Raw genomic sequence first — 16,053 nt, 5'->3', positions numbered from 1 at the left:
TAGTAGTCCCCATGTCTATCACTGACATCTTTATGTTCATGTGTACCCGATATTTAGCTCCTACTTATCAGTAAGAACAGACAGTATTTAGTGTTTTGTTCTTGTGTTAATTCACTTAGGATAACGTCCTCCAGCTCCACCATGTTATTGCAAACGATGTGATTTCATTCTTCTTTATGGCCCCATGGTATTCCATGTTGTGTTTGTACCACACTTTCTTTATCAATCCATGACTGATAGGCAGTTAGGTTAAAATCATGTCTTTGCTATTATGAATAGAGAGGCAACAAACATCTAAGTGCATGTAGCTTTTTTTGATATAATGGTCTATTTAATAAATGGTGCTAGGAAAACTGGCTAGCCTTCCTTACACCTTACACAAAAATTAACTCAAGATGAATTAAATACTTAAACGTAAAACCTAAAACCACAGAAACCCTAGAAGAAAACCTTGCCAATGCCATTTAAGACATAAGTATTGGCAAAGACTTCATAACTAAAATACCAAAAGCAATTGCAACAAAAGCCAAAATTGACAAATGGGATCTAAACTAATGAGCTTCTGCACAGCAAAAGAAACTATCAGAGTAAACAGGCAACCTACGGAATGGGAGAAAATCTTTGCAATCTATCCATCTGAAGAAAGGTCTAATATCCAGAATCTACAAGGAACTTAAACAAAATTACGAGAGAAAAATCAAACAACCCCATCAAAAAGTAGGCAAAATACATGAACAGACGTTTCTCAAAAGAGGACATTTATGCAGCCAACGAACATATTTTAAAAAGCTCATCATCACTGGTCATTAGAGAAATGCCAATCAAAAGCACAATGAGATGCCATCTCACACCAGTTATAATGGTGATCATTAAAAAGTGAAGAAGTAAAAGATGCTGCCAAAAATGTGGAGCAATAGAAATGCTTTTACACTGTTGGTGGAGTGTAAATTAAGAGATTTACCATTCAACCATTGTGGAAGACAGTGTGGCTATTCCTCAAGGATCTAGAACCAGAAATACCATTTGACCAAGCAATCCCATTATTGGGTATATACCCAAAGGAATATAGGTCATTCTAATATAAAGACACATGCACGTGTATGTTTATTGCAGCACTCTTCACGATAGCAAAGACTTGGAACCAACCCAAAGGCCCATCAATGATAGACTCGATAAAGAAAATGTGGCATATATAGACCATGGAATACTATGCAGCCATAAAAAAGAAAGAATGAGTTTATGTCATTTGCAGGGATGTGGATGAAGTTGGAAACCATCATTCTTAGCAAACTAACAAGGGAACAGAAAACCAAACACTACATGTTCTCACTCATAAGTGGGAGTTAACAATGAGAACACATGGACACATGGAAGGTAACATCACATACTGGGGCCTTGGAGTTGAGGGGCAAGCAGAGGGAAAGCACTAGGACAAATACCTAATGCATGTGGGACTTAAAACCTAGATGACAGGTTGATAGGTACAGCAAACCACCATGGCACACGTATACCTGTGTAGCAAACCTGTACATTCTGCACCTGTATCCCAGAACTTAAAGTAAAATAAAAATGCAAATAAAATGCTACTGCTTTTTGTACATTGATTTTGTATCCTGAAACTTGACTGCAGACATTTATCAGCTCCAGGAGCCTTTCGGAGGAGACTTCTAGGTTTTCTAGGTATAGAATCATATCATCAGTGAAGAGAAATAGTCTGACTTCTCCTTTTCCTATTTGGATGCTCTTTCTTTCTCTTGACTGATTGCTCTGGCTAGGATTTTCAGTACTATGTTGAATAGGAATGGTGATAATGGGCATCCTTGTCTTAACCCAACTTTCAAGGGCAATGCTTCCAGGTTTTGTACATTCAGTATGATGTTGGCTATCAGTTTGTCATAAATAGCTCTTATTATTTTGAGGTATGTTCCTTTAATGTCTACTTTGTTGAGAGTTTTATCGTAAAGAGATGTTGGATTTTATTAAATGCTTTTTCCACGTCTATTCAGACGATCATATGGTTTTTATTTTTAATTGTTTATGTGGTGAATCACATTTGTTGATTTGCTTATGTTGAACCAACCTTGCATCACAAGAATAAAGCCTACTTGATCATAGTAAATTAACTTTTTGACATACTACTAGAGATTTAGCTGACTGGTATTTTGTTGAGGACTTCTGTGTCTATGTCCATCAGGGATATTGTCCTATATTTTCTTTTTTCATTGTGTCTTTGCCAGGGTTTGGTATCATGGTGATGCTGGCTTCAGAGAATGAGTTAAAGAGGAGTCCCTCCTCCTCTATTTTTTGGAATACTTTCAGTAAAATTGGTACCACCTCTTCTTTAAACATCTGGTAGAATTTGGCTATGAATTCAAGTGGTCTGGGGCTTTTTTTGGTTGGTAGGTTTTTTATTACTGATTCAATTTTTGAACTCAATATTGGTCTATTCAAGGTTTTGATTTCTTCCTGTTTCAGTCTTGAGAGGTGGTCTGTTTCCAGAAATTTATCCATTTCCTCTGGATTTTCTAGTTTGTATGCATAGAGGTGTTCATAAGTCTCCTCCCCGGGGTCTAAGACCGCCAACTCTTTGTTTTCCAAGACGGGGGATCAGAGGATTTTAGTGTGCCCCAGCCACTTGGAAATTTTTTTTGAAAGTTAGAGGTCTTAATAGCCTAAATAACTCCCTCAATTCTTTATGTTCTAATAAAAGCCCTTGTAAGTGTTTCTGCTTGGAGAAAATGCTTGCTGTTTTTAAAATTCCACATTCTAAGTCTATTAGTTTATTTTCTATATAGGAGGCAAGAAGAAATTCTGTGCTCAAAGTACTTAATATTGAATATTCTCTTTTGGTCCTTTCTTTACTTCTAAAGTCACCTCAGATAAATAGTGAAGAAAAAATTACTATGACAAAATTCTTGCCAAGTTTCAATTATTTATTAATGTATTGGTGGCCCCTACTGATACAGGGCATAAACCTTTCACACATTAAAAGTTTTGGAGGTACAGCACCCACCTTAACATACAGGTATTTGTGAAATAATCCTGGTTCACTGCTCTAAAAGGACTTCCCTTCAGCCTCTAATCCATTTAGCATATAATTAAAGAGCTTTAAAAATCATCAGTCATCTTGCTTAGAGTAAGTAATAATTTATGCCAAGGGAGTTGGAAGAAATGCTGATTTCATTTATTTTATCTCCTTGGAGGGAAGGTGGACTGATAAAACCCTGTGCAAGATGGTAAATTTTTAAACTTATTCAGAAGGCTAAATTAAAACAGCAGACACATTGGTGATTTGTGAATATCCTTTAATCTCTCTCTGTCTTCCTTTTTGGGGGAAAAAAGTTTTACATAAATATAACACCACATCCCAATTCTCTCTCTTTCATAATGGTTGAGGGGTTTTTTTAAAATGTTTTTTGAAGCCAGCATCTTCTCCATTTTTTTTCATTAATGAATATATGTATAGCAGATATTTGAAATTTAGATATAGTTAGATAAAGTGTTGGTTCACTCACATATTTTCCTTCTAAAAAATAATACTGCAGCCCCACTTAGGAGAAATGAGTCCTCTCTATGTAGTTAATCATTTGTGTAAGTGCAAGGTGAGCTGGGAGATAGGATGCATATGCTTCAGAAGCCTGGAAATACTAAAAGAAAGCACAGGCTGAGCATCATTAATTTGCATTGAGTACACAGGGTAACAGGATGTGCCTACTTGAAGGCATTAAAATTAACTTAGCCTAACCTTCAGAAGAGGTATGTTGAGATCATTTTTGCAGTGTTGGAAATATGGTTAAGTCCTCACTTAACGTCATCAGTAGATTCTTGGAAACTGCAACTTTCAGCAAAACAATGTATAATAAAACAAATTTTACTCTAGGTTAATTGAAATAAATGAGTTAAGTTTCTATAACATATTTCTGGTCAAAAAAAATCACCAAATTTTTAATTAAAGACCAAAACACTTTTAATATTAAACACTGAAGTAAATATGAGCTATACATACATTTAAGAAAGAAAAATAAAAACAATTAAGATCATTATTTACCCAATCATTCCAGTTTATGGCCAAGGGGAGCAGACAGGGCCTAAGGCAGGAACTAGCCCTGGACAGGACACCATTCCAATGCACGGTACACATATGTACACACACACACACACACACACGCACACACACATTCAGGTTGAGAAAATGTAGCCACATCGGTGAACCTAATGTGCATACCTTTGGGTTGTGGGAGGAAACTGGAGTAGTCAGAAAAAACCCACATGGATTTAGGAGGGCATGCAGACTCCACACAGACAGTGGCGCCTGCTGAGAATCAATTCTCTTTTATGTTATCTTCTCATTTATGTTATAACAAATTAACATTGAATGAAATTGTTATTTGAGGACCTGCTGTATAAAAATATCAATTGTGCAACAGTATCTGCTTTTTTAAAAAAGAGCTAAAATAAAATATTTAATTAAGATTCAAATGCATCCTTTCATCCATTGAAGAAATGTCAATTGAGTATTAATGAGCAAGAAACTGTGCTATGGGGTATTCGAACGTGTGGAATGAGCAAATGATTTCAAGTCTATGTTTCTCCACTGTGAGTCCTTGGATATTCAAATCTCTTCACAGCTCTCTTTATTCTTCTCTAAAAAATGAAAGTGTTTGTGTATTAATAGGATTCGCATGCTTTAGAAGTCTTGCGTATATACATATTTTTAAAAAAACTAATTTAAACAGACTAAGATAGGAAAAGGAGGCTCATTGAGAAGCCCAGGCATCATTATGACATTGGGTTCAGTTTTATCCAAGAACTTTAACCATGACACCAGGATTCTTCACTTCTTGGCTTTACCTTGCACTTTTAGCTCCATTCTCACATACCACATGGTTATCCTTGGTCTGGCTCACACAGTCCTCACCACTTGCCATCCCAGTAGAAAGAGCACCTGCCTCTTTCCTAATATCCAAATATGTCTGCATCTCATTGCTCTGACTGCATGATGTGCTACTCACTACCCGTAGCTAGGAGAATGTGATGCACACATGTAAAGCCCAGGGGGACAACAGCTGCCCTGAAGAGGATGGGGCAGAGTTAGTTGTGCAGAGAGAAACCAGGCTGCTGTTGTAGATAGAAGACTGAAGAAATGCTGGCTTGCCAAAATGAAACTTTCAGGCAAGATCATCTTGATGATTCTTTCCAGTACTGCTCTTCTGTGATGGGCTGAATTGTGTCTCCCCAAAATTCATATTGAAGCCCTAACCCCCAGTATCTCAGAATGTGACAGTATTGGGAGATAGGGCCTTTAAAGAGTAACTGACATTGAATGAGGTCACGTGGCTGAGCCTTAATCCAATCTGACTGGCATCCTTATAAGCAAAGAACATTAGGACACTTTGAGAGACACCAGGGATGTGTGTGCACAGAGCAAAGACTGCATGAGAACACAGTGAGAAGACAGCTGATATGTTTTGGATCTGTGTCCCTGCCCAAATCTCAGGTCAAATTGTAATCCCCAATGTTGGAGGTGAGACCTGGTGAGGCACGTTTCCCCTTTGTGCTGCTCTCATGATAGTGAGTGGGTTCTCAAGAGATCTTGGTCATTTAAAAGTGTGTAGCACTTCCCCCACCCTCTTGTTCCTGCTCCTGCCCTGTAAGGTGAGCCCGCTCACCCTTCAGCTTCCTTCCACCATGATTGGAAATTTCCTGAGGCCTCCCCAGGAGCAGAGCTGCTATGCTTCCTGTACAGCCTCCATAACTGTAAGCCAATGAAACCTCTTTTCTTCATACATCACCCAGTCTCCAGCATTTTTCTATAGCAATTTGAGAATGGACTAAGACAGTAGCCATCCTCAATCCAAAATCTGCCAGTACCATAGTGTTGGACCTCTATCCTCTAGACCTGGGAGAAAATACATATCTGTTGTTTAAGGCGCCCAGTCTATAGTCACTGTGCTATGGGAGGCCCAGCAGACTAATACATCTTCTAAATAAGACATGAACTTTTCCTACCAGATCTTCGCTTTATTTCTTAGAGAAAATACGTGTGTAGCCCTAACCTTTCTTCATCCCCACCACATACACACACAACACAAGCACACACATTCTAAATACCCAGCTACAAGGTAGTTGTTTTGACAAATGCCATGTGAATAATGCAGCGGGTCAAGAAAGAGCAGGCATGGTCCCTATTTTCAGGTGCTTCTAGTTAGATTCTGAAATTAAAGAGAAGATTAGGCTATATACACAGGCTAAAGGATGGTTCTCAACCACACTGGGCATGTTCTCAAAGCATGCTGGGTATGTTTTCTCAAAATGTTTATCATAGTAAACACCTGACCACCCTGCAGTTGAAACTTATTTTTGGAGGATTTTCCATCTTATAGACACCACTAGAGAAGTTGATAGTGATAGCTTCCTGCCTTCCCTGCCTTCCTTCCAGCTGGAAACAAGAAGAAACCTAAGTTCTGCTAACTAGACACACCTGCCTGGACTAACTCTATAGTGAGATACAAACAAGACAGAACTGGAAGGACTCTCTGGAAGTAGCAACATTGCAGGCAGTAAGAGAGGGTTTCCGGGTTAGAAAATGGCAGCACTGGGAAGTGCTAGCTGTCAGCTGGGTCCACGGGACAAGCTGCAATCATCTCTGGGCTCTGTCCTGACAGGGCCTGTCTGCTGCATGATTCCAGACAATATTACTGATCCCTGTCCAGCCTCAGACCTCATTGTCCAGCTTTCCAGTGATTGGACAAGCTGCCCCACATCTATCTAACAAATTTATTTTCTACTCACAATTAGTCCTTCTGCACTTGAACAAAAAATCCTGACATTGCTCCTTAAGTGAGCTCTTTGCTGACCCAACTGTCTAAAATATTGTTTTATGTATTCTCCTTGCCACAAAAGTGCCTCATCCTGCAGAAGACCACATGAGTCACTTGGCTCCGAGTTGCTTTACCATGACAGTATATATCTTCACTTAAAGCAAAAATGTATTTTTAATATTGATGTCAGTTGCATACCTATGAACTGTGTGATGTGCAGAAATCTGAAGAAATGGTGGGTTAGAGCGTGGATGGATCACTCGATTTCTGGAGGAAGAGTAGATACAGGCTAGAGCAATGGCAGTCAATCAGGTGACCACTAGAATCTTCTGAAACCTTTTGTTTTCAAATACAGATGCCAAGTTCCACCCCCAGAGAAGCTTGTACATCTATAGTCCAGGAATATGAATTTACATAATTCTCCCCAGAGTCAGACGATACTGTCCAAATTTACCAAATAAGAATAAAGATTCAAGATGCAATGGTAAACAATTAAAGGACTAAATTGTAACTAACAAAATTGAGGAAAGGTGGGATAGAGGAGGAACCATTATATAAAAGCTAAATACCTTAATTTTCATGATGAGGAGTCAATAGTAACTAAAGCTGATAAATCAAGAAACAGACTTACAGGCTTATTACTCATAATCATGGCAGCAACCATTAAGAAAAACTACAAGGGAAACTTTTCTGGTTTCTGGCTTAATTATCTCCCTCCATTCCACAGTCACCTCCAGTCCATTACTTTCTTTGTATTCTCTACCTCTTCATACTTTCTATCTATTATCCTTTTATTTGCTTATTTCAAAAGTTATAGTAAGCCCTGTTAGACAAGAATCTCATCTGTCTTGTTCACTGTATACCCCAATTTGAACAGCATGTAATATATAGTAGGTACTTAATAGATCTCAGAGGGAGAGAAGGAAGGGGAGGAGAAGGGAAGGGAGGGGAGGGGGAGGGGGAAGGGGAGGAAGAGGGGAGGGGGAGGAAAGGAAGAGGGGAGCCCGAGAGAAGGAGTAGGGAAGGGGGAGGGAAGAGGAGGGGAGGGGAGGGGAGGGAAGGGAAAAAGGCAGGCATAAGGTACATAACTTCGAGGAATATAAAAATAATGACAGAATTTTATATTTTATGTCATGCTATTTGAACCATTTGAACATTTTTTACCATAAATATATATTATTTTCTCATAAAAAATTTAAATGTTCCCCTAGTAGTTCTCGTGAATAGCCAGAATTGAGCACTAGACTAGGGCATCAATGAAAATACCTACAAAGTCAGAGGATAACTTTGAATTAGCTATGAGGGAGGGCTGCTGATTTTATGGGCAGATTTCGTTAGTATTTATTCATTTTTGATAGTGGTTTATTACTAGGCTTTCCCATATGTCATGTGATGTGAGTAGCCTTGGAAAGGGAGTACCAAATCTTTGCCTAGATAACTTCACAATTATCCATTCCTTTATTCAAATATCTTTTCCATTTGCTGAGGAGTAATTTACTTCCAATTATGTGGTCAATTTTAAAGTAGGGGCAATGTGGTGCTGAGAAGAACGTATATTCTGTGGATTTGGGGTGGAGAGTTCTGTAGATGTCTATTAGGTCCACTTGGTCCAGATCTGAGTTCAAATACTGGATATCCTTGTTAATTTTCTGTCTCATTGATCTGTCTAATATTGACAGTGGAGTGTTAAAGTCTCCCACTGTTATTGTGTGGGAGTCTAAATCTCTGTAGATCGTTAAGAACTTCCTTTATGTATCTGAGTGTTCCTGTATTGGGTGCACATATATTTAGGACAGTTAGCTCTTCTGGTTGCACTGATCCCTTTACCATTATGTAATGCCCCTCTTTGTCTCTTTCGATCTTTGTTGATCTAAAATCCATTTATCAGACACTAGGATTACAACTCCTGCTTTTTTTTTTTTTTTTTTTTGCTCTCCATTTGCTCGGTAAATCTTCTCCATCCCTTTATTTTGAGTCTACGTGTTTCTTTGCATGTGAGATGGGTCTCTTGAATACAGCACACCAATGGGCCTTGACTTTTTATCCAATTTGCCACACTGTGTCTTTTGATTGGGGCATTTAGCCCACTTACATTTAAGGTTAATATTTTTATATGTGAATTTGATCCCGCCAGTTTGATACTATTTGGTGGTTTTTCCTGTTAGTTGATGCAGTTTTTTCATTTTGTTGATGCTCTTTACCATTTGGTACATTTTTGCAGTGGCTGGTACTGGTTGTTCCTTTCCATGTTTAGTGCTCCCTTCAGGAGCTCTTGTAAGGCAGGCCTGGTGGTGATGAAATCTCTCAGCAATTGTTTGTCTGTAAATGATTTTATTTCTTCTTCACTTATGAAGCTTAGTTTGGCTGGATATGAAATTCTGGGTTGAAAGTTGTTTTCTTTAAGGATGTTGAATATTGGCCCCCATGCTCTTCTGGCTTGTAGAGTTTCTGCCGAGAGAACCACTGTGAGTGTGACGGGCTTCCCTTTGTGGGTAATCTGACCTTTCTCTCTGGCTGCCCTTAGCATTTTTTCCTTCATCTCAACCCTGGTGAATCTGATGATTGTGTGCCCTGGAGTTGCTCTTCTTGAGGAATATCTTAGCGGTGTTCTCTGTATTTCCTAGATTTGACTGTTGGCCTGTGTTGCTATATTGGGGAAGTTTCCCTGGATTATATCCTGAAGAGTGTTTTCCAGCTTGAATTCATTCTCCCCATCACATTCAGGTACACCGATCAAACGTAAATTACGTCTTTTCACATAATCCCATACTTCTTGGAGTCTTTGTTCTTTTCTTTATTTTTTCTCTCATCTTGCCTTCTTGTTTCACTTCATTGAGTTGATCTTCTATCTCTGATATCCTTTCTTCTGCTTGATTGATTTGGCTACTGAAATTTGTGTATGCTTCGTGAAGTTCTCATGCTGTGTTTTTCAGCTCCATCAAGTCATTTATGTTCTTCTCTAAGTTGCAAATGCCAAAGAATGGAAATCATAACAACTAGTGTCTCAGACCACAGTGCAATCTAATTAGAATTGAAGATTAAGAATCTTACTCAAAACTGCACAACTACATGGAAACTGAACAACCTACTCCTGAATGACTGCTGGATAAATAATGAAATAAAGTGTTCTTTGAAATCAATGAGAACAAAGACACAATGTACCGGAATCTCTGGGACACATATAAAGCAGTATATAGAGGGAAATTTATAGCACTAAATGCCTGCATGAGAAGTGAGGAAAGATCTAAAATCGACACCCTATCATCACAATTAAAAGAACTAGAAGAACAAGATCAAACAAACTCAAAACCTAGCAGAAGACAATAAATAACTAAGATAAGAGCAGAACTGAAGGAATAGAGACACATACAAACCTTAAAAATATTAATAAATCCAGGAGCTGATTTTTGAAAAGATGAACAAAATAGACCACTAGCCAGACTAATAAAAAAGAGAAAAGAATCAAATAGATGCAATAAAAAATGATAAAGAGGATATCACCACAGATTCCACAGAAATAAAAACTACCATCAGAGATTACTACAAACAACTCTATACATATAAATCAGTAAATCTAGAAGAAATGGATAAATTCCTGGACACTTACACCCTTCCAAGTCTAACCAGGAAGAGTTAAATCCCTGAATAAACCAATAACAAGGTCTGAAGTTGAGGCAGCAATTAATAGCCTACCAACCAAAAAAAGCCCAGGTCCAGATGGGTTCACAGCTGAATTCTACCAGACGTACAAAGAGGAGCTCGTACCATTCCTTCTGAAATGATTCCAAACAATAAAAAAGAGGAAACCCTCCCTAACTCATATTATGAGACCAACATCATCCTGATACCAAAACCTGGCAGAGACACAACTAAAAAAAAAATTTCAGGCCAATATCCATGATGAACATTGATGCAAAAATCTTCACTAAAATACTGGCAAACTGAATGCAACAGCACATCAAAAGCTTATCCATCACAATCAAGTAGGCTTGATCCTGGGGATGTAAGCCTGGTTCAACATACACAAATCTATAAATGTAATCCATCACATAAACAGAACCAAAGACAAAACTCACGATTACCTCAATAGATGCAGGGAAGGCCTTTGACAAAATTCAACAGCCCTTTATGCTAAAAACTCTCAATAAACTAGGTATTGATGGAATATCTCAAAATAATAAAAGTTATTTATGACAAACCCACAGCCAATATCATACTGAATGGGCAAAAACTGGAAGCGTTCCCTTTGAAAACTGGCACTAGACAAGGGTGCCCTCTCTCACCATTCCTATCTCAACATAGTGTTGGAAGTTCTAGGCAGAGCAATCAGGCAAGAATAAGAAATAAAGGGTATTCAATTAGGAAAAGAGGAAGTCCAATTGTCTCTATTTGCAGATGACGTGACAGTATATTTAGAAGACCCTATCATGTCACCCCAAAATCTCCTTAAGATGATAAGCAACTTTAGCAAAGTCTCAGGATACAAAATCAATGTGCAAAAATCACAAGCATTCTTATACACCAACAACAGACAAACAGAGAGCCAAATCATGAGCAAACTCCCATTTACAATTGCTACAAAGAGAATAAAATACCTAAGAATACAACCAACAAAGGACGTGAAGGACCTCTTCAAGGAGCACTACAAACTAGTGCTCAAGGAAATAAGAGAGGGCACAAAGAGATGGAAAAATATTCCATGCTCATGGTTAGGAAGAATCAATATTGTGAAAATGGCCATACTGCCCAAAGTAATTTATAGATTCAATGCTATCCCCATCAAGCTACCATTGACCTTCTTCACAGAACTGAAAAAAAAAAAGTCTTAAACTTCATACAGAACCAAAAAAGAGCCCACATCGCCAAGACAATCCTAAGCAAAAAAACAAAGCTGGAGGCATCACGCTACCTGACTTCAAACTATACTACAAGGCTACAGTGATCAAAACAGTATGATACTGGTACCAAAACAGAGATATAGACCAATGAAACAGAACAGAGGCCTCAGAAGTAATGGCACACATCTACAACCATCTGATCTTTGACAAACCTGACAAAAACAAGCAATGGGGAAAGGATTCCCTATTTAATAAATGGTGTTGGGAAAACTGGCTAGCCATGTGCATAAAGCTAAAACTGGACCCCTTCCTTACACCTTATACAAAAATTAATTCCAGATGGATTAAAGATTTAAACATAAGACCTAACACCATAAAAACCCTAGCAGAAAACCTAGGCAAAACCATTCAGGACATAGGTAAAGGCAAGGACTTCATGACTAAAACACCAAAAGCAATGGCAACAAAAGCCAAAATTGACAAATGGGATCTAATTAAACTTAAGAGCTTCTGCACAGCAAAAGAAACAATCATTAGAGTGAACCAGCAACCAACAGAATGGGAAAACATTTTTGCCATCTACCCATCTGACAAAGGGCTAATATCCAGAATCTACAAAGAACTAAAACAAATTTACAAGAAAAAAAAACACAATCAAAAAGTAGGCAAAGGATATGAACAGACATTTTTCAAAAGAAGACATTTAAGTGGGCCAAAAAACATGAAAAAATGATCATCACTGTTCATAAGAGAAATGCAAATCAAAACCACATTGAGGTATCATCTCACGCCAGTTAGAATGACAATCATTAAAAAATCTGGATACAACAGATGTTGGAGAGGTTGTGGATGCTTTTACACTGTTGGTGGGAGTGTAAATTAGTGCAACCACTGTGGAAGATAGTGTGGTGATTCCTCAAGAATCTAGAAATAGAAATACCACTTGACTCAGCAATCCCATTACTGAGTATATACCCAAAGGATTATAAATGGTTCTATTATAAAGACACACGCACACATATGTTCACTGTGGCACTGTTTTACAATAGCAAACACTTGGAACCAACCCAAATGCCCATCAATGATAGACTGGATAAAGGAAATGTGGCACATATACACCATGGAATACTATGCAGCCATAAAAAAGAATGAAGTCATGTCCTTTGTAGGGACATGGATGAATCTGGAAACCATTATTCTCAGCAAACTAACACAAGAACAGAAAACCAAACACCACATGTTCTCACTCATAAGTGGGTGTTGAACAATGAGAACACATGGACACAGGGAGGGGAACATCACACATTGGGGTCTGTTGGGGGTCGGGGGACTAGGGGAGGGATAGCAGGAGGTGGAGAGATTGGGGAGGGATAACATTAGGAGAAATATCTAACGTAGGTTATGGGGGGATGGGTGCAGCAAACCACCATGGCATGTGTATACCCATGTAACAATCCTGCACGATCTGCACATGTACCCCAGAACGTAGAGTATAATAAAAAAATTTTTTTAATATTTTCCAGATTGATTACTCCAGTGAAAATATAAACACTCTATGGGAAGCTAACACACATTATGTAATTAATATTTAGCATACACTTCTAGCATTGTTTAATCACCTTCTCACCCTGTGTAAATGCCAAAACACAGAGTAAGAAGAGGATAAACCTCTCTATAGGATCCCCATTACAGATGTTTTGTGCAATGATGGACTCTTTAATTATTTGCCATTACACACTGTTGAAAACAAATATGGAACTTACAGCTCCATCCTTTCTTCTCTTTTCAGAAACTGATTTTAACACCAAGGTAGTAAGGCTCTTTGCAGAGTTTGCCACATATCTGTAAGAACTCAATTTGGAGCAGTCTCAGATACTCAAGTTTACTGATAATTCAGCATTTTAAAGGGAAGAGGAAATAAGTGAGTGCCAATGGCTTGTCCCTGCTTGTGTCTTCCTGTATCTGCTCTGCCCTGAAAGAGAAGTCTCAAATATACTGAAAAGGTTGCCATGGGCATATATGGAAGCCATAGACATTTTCAAAATCGCTTCCCTTCTACATGGAAAGAGGGGAATCTCTTCTGCCCTAAACAATACAGATTCAAGGCTAAGGACTCAAAATGACCCAAGGCTCTGGAAGCACAAGACCAGGTCTCAGGACTTACCATGGAGGCTTCTGAAAGTAACAAGGTCACACCACATTGATTAGCTGTTTCATTCATTTTCAGATAAGACAGTTTGCTTTTCTGCTACATATTTTCCAGTGACAATGCACAAGATGTGAGTCTAAACGCTAAAAGGCTATCGGAATTTTTAATAAACCTATCAGAATTCTGTATCCAAATAAGGTTGACTCATGTAAATACTTACCTTGGGAAACAAAGCATTCATTTCACTGATGTGCGGTATCTCAGAACATTATCAGAAATTGCCCTTGGAAATTGCCTTCAGAATCTATAGTACATTTTTTTAAAGTTCACAATAATAGAAAATAGTTCTTCAGAAATATTATTGAGTTAGAGCAGCTATTCTCAAAATTTTGGGTCTTAGGATCGTGTTACATAGGTAAAAATTAGGGAGGATCCCAAATAGTTTTTGTTCATGTGAATTATATTATCAATATTTGCCATATTAAAAATTAAAATAGAAATTTTTAAAATATTTTTAATCCATTTTGAAATAGCAATGTAAATCTATTATATGTTAACAGAAAAATATTTTATTTTTAAAAAATCAGTTTTCCCAAACAAAAAAAGTTTTAGATGAGTAGCATTATATTTGTAAATTATATTAATATCCTGCATAGCAGAGCATAGATTTTTATATGTGCTTCTGCCTTCAATCTGCTATACTATTATTTTAATTGAAGTATATAAAGAAAATCCAAATTCTCACAGATATATAGTTGAAGAGTGGATTGTTTCCATAGTCTTTTCAGGTAATTGTGATAACCTGCTTTGATATTATGCCAAAACTCAACAAGTGGTGCTTCCTTAGTAGTTAGGTGCAAAGTGAATTCTGAAACTATATCAATAAACTTTTTATACTCTGTTACATTAAAATCCACTAGTTTACATTGCACTTTGAAAGAATCATTTATCTATGCATAATTTTGTAACATCATGCATTGATTATTTCAAAAATACTGGTTTGTTGAATTGTGCAGATCTTTCAAATACTGACACATTTCATTACACAATATTATCATGCGCCATGAAACCTTTGGAAAACTCTACTGTACTCTCATGAAAGAGTAAGGGTGGAAAAGTCAAATAACTTCTTTGTATTATTATAATAAATAAGTTTGGCTTCGTGAACATCCTGAAAGAACCCAGGATTCCCAGAGCATACCTTGAGAACCACTGACTTTAAGGATGAGTTAAAAGTCTTTCAAAGTCCAGTCTTATAAGGTGTGTTTCCAAATTAAGCAAAATCAGACATATAGTTTAGAACTTAATAATTTTAGAAACTGAAACCATTTTGTGGGAATATGAATTTCAATGAATTTTTCCTGTTATTGTCAGGTATTTTTATTAATGTAAAGTTCTATCCCTTTGTCTGATCTAAGACAGTTCATGAAGTTGGCCCACCCTAGGTGTCAGGGTTGCCCCAAATCACTAAGCTTGTTAGAGACTGAGCTGTGTCAAAGTCCACAAAACTTAATACTATCACAACAAAAATATTTTTATTTTTCAAATTCTAGATAGTGGCCCATTTACTTCAAACAATACTCAAAAAGTCCATGTTTAGTATAAAAATAATTGGTTATTCTATAATGTTTATATTGAAAAAGAATTTTCTGTAGCTCTAATGCAAATGTTCCTACCTGTTCACTGTTTTTAAACTGTAATTTATGATTGTAGAATTTAATAGCTGTGAAGAACTAGGATTTGACATAGTCCAATTACCTCATTTTACAAGTGGTACAAGTGAAAATCAGCAAACTGAATAACCACTCTGAGGCTGTGTTAAAACCAAAATCCAGCTCACATGGCATCTTACTTAGCGTTCTCTGCATTGACTAAGAATATTTCCAAGAGAAAATACCTCATCTTATTTGTATTTTCCATTTATGACCCAATCCAAATTGGAGATATGCAAAAATTTGTCCATTGATTCAAAAATATTTTAGACTTTTCCTCATCCAAAAATAAATACATCAATTGTTAAGTCATATTTTTGTAACCTACCCATAAGTCACAGCTGACATCTTATTAATAAGGGACAAAGAAATACTGACATAATTTCGTGAAATCCCCGCACACTGCAAAGCTAACCACACTCAAAAGATTATTATCTATTTTATCTGCCTTGGTGACATTCTTTCAACTGTAATAAACTGAACTTCAGGGTCTTGAAATAGGCAGTAAAAATTATACTTACCAAAATGACTAA

This window comes from Aotus nancymaae, unplaced genomic scaffold, assembly GCF_030222135.1.
Source record: "Aotus nancymaae isolate 86718 unplaced genomic scaffold, 86718_ANA_hifiasm-v0.15.2.pri h1tg000092l, whole genome shotgun sequence".
Taxonomy (NCBI): domain Eukaryota; kingdom Metazoa; phylum Chordata; class Mammalia; order Primates; family Aotidae; genus Aotus; species Aotus nancymaae.
This window is presented reverse-complemented; position numbering follows the sequence as displayed.